Source organism: Bombina bombina, chromosome 5 (genome assembly GCF_027579735.1).
Source record: "Bombina bombina isolate aBomBom1 chromosome 5, aBomBom1.pri, whole genome shotgun sequence".
Taxonomy (NCBI): domain Eukaryota; kingdom Metazoa; phylum Chordata; class Amphibia; order Anura; family Bombinatoridae; genus Bombina; species Bombina bombina.
Window position 1 is genome coordinate 267,632,597 of NC_069503.1, and position 10,880 is coordinate 267,643,476.

The window sequence follows — 10,880 nt, forward strand, 5'->3', positions numbered from 1 at the left end:
ATCTCCCAGTAGACCCCTAAGTGCTGGCTAGTAAATCACAAGACCACTGTGTGATTTCCCGTTTCCTTCTCATCCAGTACTGATAGTATGGCCTCATGTTAATAGGCTATTGTTAAAAGCATCCTTGCAAAACTGCTACCTTATAGTGCTGCAGACACATATATGCTCCTGAGCCTAACTACCTGCTTTTCAATAAAGGATACAAAGAGATGTCACTCAGTATGAATCATGCACTGACCTGACATGAAAATATTAACATTTCACATTGCATTGTTCTTCACAGAGAAGAATATATTATATTTAATAATAAATACATTTTTCTACACATATCTGATGGTATTTTAGTATAATTATATATAGATATGGATATATATATATATATATATATATATATATATGTAGTGTGAGAAGAGAGCAAAGGGTATTTCAGCGCTAGGTGTCCCCCCCGAGAGGTATATAGATTGTTAAGTGGATGAATGAACTGGCTGCCCTTATACCTGAAATGAGGGCACTTGCAGGGTCCCCACCCTGCACTGTCCTATTTCAATAAGCGGAGAAAACTATTGGTAGGAAGAGTGGTATTAAGGCGCACTGTTCATAAGAATAGTAACCAATATATTAATAGTGGTATTAAAGTAGTAGGTGAGAATTAGAGAATTTTTTATAATAATTCTATACAATATAATATAATATCATATATCTAGTACAAGTAATTGTACCAGCAGCGTCTGAATGAGGGTGTATCAATCAGGTAAATAGTGGACCTAAAAATATTTTTGTCCTTGCTTCACTGTTAAGGTACTTGTAATTCACTTAATATGACATCATAGAGTTCACAAAGTTCACAAAATTCACAGGTGTAATCAGTCCCAATGTTCAAGTATATTATGTAGGATAAACAAATGATAGTTTTCTTGTCTAATCCTTATGTAGTAAATAAATGCCCACTTACTAGATGTTACCTCAATCCTATGAGGTAAGTGGGAAGCGTCTTTAGTAAGTGTAGTTGTCCCTCAGCAATCTGGAATCGTTGCTTCTCTGCCTCTTTAGTGTGGTATGAAACACTGCTTTCCTGCTTGGTTATTCACTCAGCTCCCAGTATACCGTGATGTGGGATATATAGATAAGGGAACAGAAATATGGAAAGGATAGTGCAACACTGTTGTACAAGTTTAAAACATATATTTATTTCATATGTAAAATATGCTCACATTTTTCCACCTCAATCCAATATGAGGTATCAGTTAGGCATAGTAATGTTATATAAACAGTACAAAATTCCAAGGTGAATAATCAGAAGTGCAGGAAAACGGCAAAAAATGCAGTTTATAAGAAGCAGTTCAATATATATATGTTCAAATCTCTCCTTACGCGTTTCAAAGGTTTTAAGTAATGGGTTACCTTCTTCATCAGAGGGAAATTTCGAGTGTCGCAGCACTCATACGTCTATTTCCCAAAGACAACCTCTGGGTATGACGCTGAGCACATGCACTCAACTTCTTTGGTCGACCATGGCGAGGCCTGTTCTGAGTGGAACCTGTCCTGTGAAACTGCTGTATGGGCTTGACCACCGTGCTGCAGCTCAGTTTCAGGGTCTTGGCAATCTTCTTATAGCCTAGGCCATCTTTATTTTATTTTTTCAGATCCTCAGAGAGTTCTTTGCCATGAGGTGCCATGTTGAACTTCCAGTGACCAGTATGATAGAGTGTGAGAGCGATAACACCAAATTTAACACACCTGCTCCCCATTTATACCTGAGACCTTGTAACACTAATGAGTCAAATGACACCGGGGAGAGAAAATGGCTAATTGGCCCCAATTTGGACATTTTCACTTAGGGGTGTACTGACTTTTGTTGCCAACGGTTTAGACATTAATGGCTGTGTGTTGAGTTATTTTGAGGGGACAGCAAATTTACACTATTATACAGGCTGTGCACTCACTACTTTATATTGTAGCAAAGTGTAATTTCTTCAGTGTTGTCACATGAAAAGATATAATAAAATATTTACAAAAATGTGAGGGGTGTACTCACTTTTGTGAGATACTGTATATATATATATATATATATATATATATATATATATATATATATATATATATATATATATAATGATTTTAAATAGTGAAAACAAAGTGCTATATGGACTGAGCTGTTGAGAAAGGGGATATGTGCCACTTAAAGGGCCATGATACCCAAATGTTGAAACACTTGAAAGTGATGCAGCATAGCTGTAAAAAGCTGACTAGAAAATATCACCTGAACATCTATATGTAAAAAAGAAAGATAGTTTACCTAAAAAATTCCTCAGTAGCCACATCCCATTGTTAAGAACTTCTAAGCAGCAAATGAGTATGTCTGTCCCGGGACAGCAGAAGGAGTGAGCTTTTGTGCACTCTCATCTTATTTCCTTATTAAGTGTAAGGAAGTTTGCTATGAAATCTCATGAGAGTTAAGTGAAATCTCATGAGATCTCAGTAAAAGAGTTCATGACCACAGCACTGTTTTTTACCTGCAGCCGGGCAGCAGCTAAGTATAACATTGTACAAAGAACTTACTCTGCTGAGCTGAGGAAATTGTGAGGTAAAATATCTTCCTTTTTTACATAGAGATGCTCAGGTGATATTTTCCTGTCAGCTTTTTACAGTTATACTGCATCAGTTTCAAGTGATTTAGCATATGAGTATTATGTCCCTTTAACTAAATTAAAGGCAAATGGTGCAGACCCCCAAAATTTATCAATATACACAATATATGAAGAAAGAAACCAGAATGACTAAGATACAATCATCCTAAAAAGACTGGGAATACAGCACTCTTTTCTAAGGTTATACAATCAAAAAGCTTGTCACACAAGTATTTAAGTATCAAAAAAATCTTTAATTTCAAATATCAAAAAGAGAATTTTAGATAGTCCACAATCTTAAAATATAGCATCACCATAAAACCTGTGTAGGAGGTAAAAATGTACATTCAACAAACATCCATGCACACAAAAGACTATGACCGGTCAGATATTGACACTAAGTGCTTAGGAATATGTACCAAACTTAACATAAACAGCATTAGAATGCCTAAGATGTTTAGGTGGATCTCTGACCATCTACACCCTCGCTGCACACAGAACTCCCCAAAAGTAAACTGGGAGGTATGCCCTGGGCAGGTACACAATATTGAATCTAAGTTGTCAAGAGAAACCACCAAGCACCACATATAAGCAAACCATAGATAGACAGCAAGCATGTATGAAGTAAACAGCAAAAAAAGACAAGCAAAAGCATCGCCACGCTAGGGTTAATGCATGCAGTTCATAGCAGTATTTGCAGCGTTAGTGCAGATGCTCATGTCCATCTGCTGTGTGCTGTGTAAGTTGATTCAAAGGGTAAGAATGGCAAAGCAAGGCAAGCAATTGGCTGCAGACTACAGCACAATAGCACATGCAGTTAGAGCCGTGAGTCTATGTAGAGCCAAGTGCAGTCAGAATTTAAGCAGCGGATTGCTCCAAGTTATAGACAGGAATGTCAATGTTTAAACCACATACAGTATCAGCCATTCAAGCATGGAACACCAGTGTCCACATCACATGCTCCAGTCAGCCAATGCCGATGTGTGTTTCACCCCCTTGTCAATTGGTGAGACGGGGCTTCGTCAGGGCGTAGTTTCTCACTTCCTTGACTCCTATTCATATGCTAGCACTATCTACGCCCCTTTGACAGGTGAACTTATGTAATCTCAGGACTCAACGGGCAGCATTGTACCCACTTTGAAAGTTAAAAAGCACTTTATGTTGCTAGCACAGTGTGCATACACATTTCGTAATTAAATACAGATAATATACAATATTTACAAATAGGCATGTATTTCACATTTCTCTACATTACTTCTTCACAGAAACATGCCATATCCAGTTTCATATTCATTCCAATAGGTGTCAGAGTAGAGAGAGCAAATATCCATCTGCATTCTTTTTGTAGCAGGATCTTATCATTGTCCCCTCCTCTGCTATTTATTATCCCTCTGTCTATGCCTATGAATCTCAGAAAGTCACAACTACTCAAATGAAATTTTTCAAAATGCCTTGCTACACTGCTTGTCTGGACCTCATACTTTACATTGTCTCTATGCTCAGAAATTCTGTCTTTAAAGGCACGCTTAGTTTTCCCAACATAATAGCTGGGGCATGAATAACAGAGAAGGTAAACCACGCCTTAGTGTTACAATTCACAATGTGTTTTAGTTTATAGATCTTTCCATCACTAGCTGCAAAACTTTTTGTCATTGCCATGAATTTACATGTTACACAATTCCCACAGGGAAAAGTTTCTATCGCTCTGTGATTAGATAACCAGTTCTTTTCTGATGGTTTAGACCTATACTGGCTCCTAAACAACTTGGAGCCATTCTAGCAGTAAGGCTAGGGTATTCTCCAACTTCACTGGCCACATTCTCATCGATAAGTAAGATATTCCAGTTTCTTTTCAATATATATATTATGCCATTCCAGTGGCAGTTAAACTTTGTTACTAAGCGTACACCAGAAGCAGGCGTTTTCTCCTTTGGAAAGAGTAACAAGTCTCTATCCATATGTCTTGCCTTGTTTCTAGCACCTGAGATATTTATTTTTGACTAGCCTCTTTCCAGAAACCTACCCTTCATCTGAGCAAGATGTTTCTCATATTTTTCTCTGGAGGACCAATTTCTGTAACAAAAAAGTTGCGTTATTTCACTCTCTTTAGCGCTGCCATTACAAGTTACTGAAAAGCCTCCGTGTGCTGTGCGATATGGTGGTGTTAAGCTCCATACTGCACAAAATCCAAGGGCTGCTTTAACATGCTCGTACATTCTTTTCCCCATAGACATCAATGAGCAAAGAGTGTTATAAAAAAAAACTAACACCTGAAGTGCTGAATGAAAAATCTCTGTAACGCAACCCCATTGATGTCTATTGGGAAAAAACACCCTAACATAAACCCCAAGTCTAAACACCCCTAATCTGCCACCCTAACATCGCCGACACGTAAATAAAGTTAATAACCCCTAATCTGCCGCTCCCGACATCGCCGACACTAATAAAAGTTATTAACCCCTACCCGCTCCCTGACATTACTGACACTATAATAAAGTTATTAACCCCTATTCCTCTGCTCCCCGACATCGCCGCCTTTCTAATAAAGCTAAAAAAAAAACTAAACCTCCGTCCTCCCACATCGCCACCACTAAATAAACCTATTAACCCCTAAACTTTCGGCCTCCCACATCTCCGCAACTAAATAAACCTATTAACCCCTAAACCTCCGACCCCCCACATCGCAAAACACAAAATTAAACTATTAACCCGTAAACCTAACACCCCCCTAACTTTAAATTAAAATTACAATATAACTATATCTTTAAATAAATAAAAACATAAAATGTGAAATAAAAATAAACCTACCATTAAACTATAAATTAACCTAACCTTACTATTCTAATAAAATAAAAAAATTCTACTAATTAAAAAATCTAAATTACAAATTTAAAACACTACAAAAAAATAAAAAATCTAAAATTACAAAAGATAATAAACACTAAATTCCGAAAAATAAAAAACACTAAGCTTCCAAAAAATAATAAATGAAATTATCAAAAATAAAAACTATTACACCTAATCTAATAGCCCTATAAAAATAAAAAAGCCAGCCCAAAATAAAAACACCCCCTAGCCTACAATAAACTACCACTAGCCCTTAAATTGGCCTTTTGTAGCGCATTGCCTTAAGTTAAACAGCTCTTTTACCTGTAAAAAAATATAAAGTCCCCCCAACAGTAAAACCCACCACCCAACAAACCAAAATAAAAAAAACCTAACTCTAAAAAAAACCTAAGCTACCCATTGCCCCTAAAGGGGCATTTGTATGGGCATTGCCCTTAAAAGGGCATTCATCTCTTTTTCATCGCCCTTATAAGGGCATTTAGCTCTTTTTCAAATTGCCCAAACCCTAATCTGAAAAACAAAGCACCCCAAAAAATAAAAAAAAACACCTAACACTAACCCCAGAATATCTACTCACGGTTCCTGAAGTCCAGACATCCATCTCCATCCAGGTGGCGAGAAGAAATCCAGAAGGCAACATCTTCATCCATCAAGGGGGTGTCTTCTATCTTCGTCCCGGTGGCGCGGAGCGGCAAAGACATCCAGGGCGGAGCATCCTCTTCATACGGTCCCTGCCATACACTGAAGCTTCAATGCAAGGTAGCCGTTTCAAAATGGCGTACCTTGCATTCCTATTGGCTGATTTGATTCTTCAAATTCAAATCAGCCAATAGGATTTTAGCTACTGAAATTCTATTGGCTATTCAAATCAGCCAATAGAATTTCAGTAGCTCTCATCCTATTGGCTGATTTGAATAGCCAATAGAATTTCAGTAGCTCTCATCCTATTGGCTGATTTGAATTTCAAAAATCAAATCAGCCAATAGGAATGCAAGGGACGCCATTTTGAAAAGGCTTCCTTGCATAGAAGATTCAATGTACGGCAGTGACCGTATGAAGAGGATGTCTTCAAGGATGGACCCGCACCGCACCGCACCACCGGGATGAAGCTAGAAGACGCTGCCGGGATAAAGATAGAAGATGCCACCTGGATGAAGATAGAAGACACCGTCTAGATGGATGAAGTCCTTGCCATCTGGATGAAGACTTCTTGCCACCTGGATGTCCTGACTTCAGAAACTGTAAGTGGATAGTTGGGGGTTACTGTTAGGGTTTTTTTTTTACTTTTTTTGGCTGGGTTTTTTTTTTAGATTAGGGTTTGGGCTTTTTTAAAAGAGCTAAAAGCCCTTTTAAGGGCAATGCAAAAGAGCTAAATGCCCTTTTAAGGGCAATGCCCATACAAATGACCTTTTTCAGGGCAATTGATAGCTTAGATTTTTGTTAGAGTTAGGTTTTTTATTTTGGGGGGTTGGTTGAGTGGTGGGTTTTACTGTTGGGGGGACTTGTATTTTTTTTACAGGTAAAAGAGATGATTTCTTTAGGGCAATGCCCTACAAAAGGCCCTTTTAAGGGCTATTGGTAGTTTATTGTAGGCTAGGTTTTTTTATTTTGGGGGGCTTTTTTATTTTTATTGGACTATTAGATGTAATTGTGTAATTGTTTTTATTTTGGATAATTTCGTTTGTTATATTTTTGTAATTTTAGACTTAATTTCTTTTTAAGAAGTGTTACGCCTAGATTTAGAGTTTTGCGGCCGAAGGGGTGCGTTAGATACGCGTCTTTTTTTTCTAGCGCTGCTTCTAAACAACGCTGGTATTTAGAGTTCTCTGAAGGGCTACGTTAGGCTCCAAAAAGGGAGCGTAAAGGCATATTTACCGCCACTTCAACTCTCAATACCAGCGTTGCTTAAGGTAGCGGCTAGCTGGAAAAATGTGCTCGTGCACGATTCCCCCATAGGAAACAATGGGGCAGTTTGGGCTGAAAAAAAACCTAACACCTGCAAAAAAGCAGTGTTCAGCTCCTAACGCAGCCCCATTGTTTCCTATGGGGAAACACTTTCTAAGTCTGCACCTAACACCCTAACATGAACCCCGAGTCTAAACACCCCTAACCTTACACTTATTAACCCCTAATCTGCTGCCCCCACTATCGCTGACACCTGCATTACACAATTAACCCCTAATCTGCCGCTCCGGACACCGCTGCAACCTACATTATCCCTATGTACCCCTAATCTGCTGCCCCTAACATCGCCGACACTACATAATATTTATTAACCCCTAATATGCCCCCCCCAGTGTCGCCACCACCTAACTACACTTATTAACCCCTAATCTTCCGACCGGACCTTGCCGCCACTATAATAAATGTATTAACCCCTAAACCGCCGCACTCCCGCCTCGCAAACCTTATAATAAATAGTATTAACCCCTAATCTGCCCTCCCCAATGTTGCTGCCACCTAACTTCAAGTATTAACCCCTAATCTGCTGACCGGACCTCGCCGCTACTCTAATAAATGATAGAAAAAAGAGGATCTGCAGTCCTCAGGAGGTGCGCTAGTGTATAGTTGGTAATCTTCAGTTCCGGTATGCTGAATCTAAGGCTGCACTCCCCAAAGGAAATCCCAATGAAATCCTGACTGCATAAACAAAATAGAAGAAGAGAGGCGCCAAAACATAAAACAGTATCGTTGGTCTGATATGGTGGAAAAGATACAAAAGATAAGAGAGTCAACCGACAGACACCTCCAGGCAAATACATGTCACCACAGGACCTCCAATCCGCTACAGGCAATATTGTTCTATTGAAACTCCCCGAAATCAGCTGTAACTTGCGGCGTCAGTAGTTTAGACGATAAAAACAGACCTCTTCTTGATAGCGATCAGTGAGAAGGGTGGATGGGCACTCAAAATCAAGGAGCACATAAGGTAAAGATAAAATTGTGGTTTATTTGCAGATTAAAACAACAGCAACGCGTTTTTCGGCTACAATGCCGTTTCATCAGGCAGCCTGTAGGTGTAATTAGCCTAATATTCTTGTAATCTTTTTTTATTTTTTGTAATTTAGTGGGGTTTTTTTTTTTTGTAATTTAGTTTAGTTTATTTAATTGTATGTAATTGTAGGTAATTTATTTAATACATTTATTGATAGTGTAGTGTTAGGTTTAATTGTAACTTAGGTTAGGATTTATTTTACAGGTAATTTTGTAATTATTTTAACTAGGTAGCTATTAAATAGTAAATAAGTATTTAATAGCTATTTTACCTAGTTAAAATAAATACAAAGTTGCCTGTAAAATAAATATAAAGCCTAAAATAGCTACAATATAATTATTTGTTATATTTTAGCTATATTAGGGTTTATTTTACAGGTAAGTATTTAGTTTTACATAGGAATACTTTAGTTAATAAGATTTAAATTATTTAGTTAGATTAAAATTATATTTAATTTAGGGGGTGTTAGGGTTAGGGTTAGACTTAGGTGGCGGCGACGTTGAGGAGGGCAGATTAGGGGTTAATACTATTTATTATAGGGTTTGCGAGGCGGGAGTGCGGCGGTTTAGGGGTTAATACATTTATTATAGTGGCGGCGAGGTCCGGTCGGCAGATTAGGGGTTAATAAGTGTAGTTAGGTAGCGGCAACGTTGGGGTGGGGCAGATTAGGGGTTAATAAATATTATGTAGGTGTCGGCGATGTTAGGGGCAGCAGATTAGGGGTTCATAAGGATAATGTAGGTGGCGGCGGTGTGCGGTCAGCAGATTAGGGGTTAAAAATATTTCTTATAGTGGTGGCGATGTGGGGGGACCTCAGTTTAGGGGTACATAGGTAGTTTATGGGTGTTAGTATACTTTAGAGCACAGTAGTTAAGAGCTTTATAAATCGGCGTTAGCCCATGAAGTTCTTAACTACTGACTTTTTTTGCGGCTGGAGTCTTGTCGGTAGAGGGTCTACTGCTAACTTCAGCCAAGACTCTAAATACCGGCATTAGGAAGATCCCATTGAAAGATAGGATACGCAATTGGCGTAAGGGGATCTGCGGTATGGAAAAGTCGCGGCTTGAAAGTGAGCGTTAGACCTTTACCTATATGACTCTAAATACCAGCGGGCGGCCAAAAGCAGAGTTAGGAGCCCTTAATCTGCTTTTGACGGCTACCGCAGAACTCTAAATCTAGGCGTTAGTTTTTTTTTATGTGTAATTTAGCTTATGTAATTGGTAGTTATTTTAATTTTAGTCTAATAGTTATGTTAGGTTAATTGTTAGTTTAAACTTATTTTTTTTTATTTCACAGGTAAGTTTTTATTTATTTTAAGATAGGGATATTGTAATTTTAATTTAAAGTTAGGAGGTTGTTAGGTTTAGGGGTTAATAGTTTAATTTAGTTTTTTGCGATGTGGGGTCTGGCGGTTTACGGGTTAATAAGTTTATTTAGTGGCGGTGATGTGGGAGGCCAGAGGTTTAGGAGTTAATAACTTTATTTAGTGTCGGGGAGCGGCGGAATAGGGGTTAATATCTTTATTATAGCGGCAGCGATGTCAGGGAGCAGCGGAATAGGGGTTAATAACTTTTATTAGTGTCAGCGATGTTGGGAGCGGCAGATGAGGGGTTAATAACTTTATTTAGGTGTCAGCGATGTCGAGGCGGCAGATCAGGGGTGTTTAGACTTGGGGTGTATGTTAGGGTGTTAGGTTTAAACGTAGCTTTTTTTTCTCCATAGACATCAATGGGGTTGCGTTACAGAGCTTTTCATTCCGCGCTTTAGGTGTTTTTTTTATCACTCTCTCCCCATTGATGTCTACGGGGAAATCGTGCACAAGCACGTATTCTCAGCTCTTGGAATTTGTGTGGTATGGAGCTTATCGCGACCATATCGCACGCACAAGGAGGCTTTTTAGAAACTTGTAACAACAGCGCTATGGAGGGTGAAATAACACAGCTTTTAATGCATTCGTTTTGCACTCTCTATAGCGCAAAACTTGTAATCTAGGTGAGTATTTGTTACGAAAAGCACTCACCATATTCACCTAGGAAAAGATACATAATACTGCACTATGGAGAGTGGGCAGGCAGGACTGCCAGGTGTAGCCAGTGCAGGAACAAACGTGTCTGTTCCACACGCCAAAAGTCAGATAGAAATCCAAAACAGAAAGGCGCACTGAAGTTCACAAATGAAAATCCAGATACGGGGGTAAAAAAATAACTTGTAGCTTTATTTCCAACAATTAAAACCATATAGGTTCAGCACGTGCATGCACACTTGGTCTCTGCAGTGACACTTGATTGCACTTACCGTTGCTTTTTTTTTTTTTTATTGAGGACAAAAAGCAGATACAGAGCAAAGTAAAAATACATTCACATACATTTACATGTCTGGTCTTGTTTATACTTTGAAAATCCTCCTCGTTT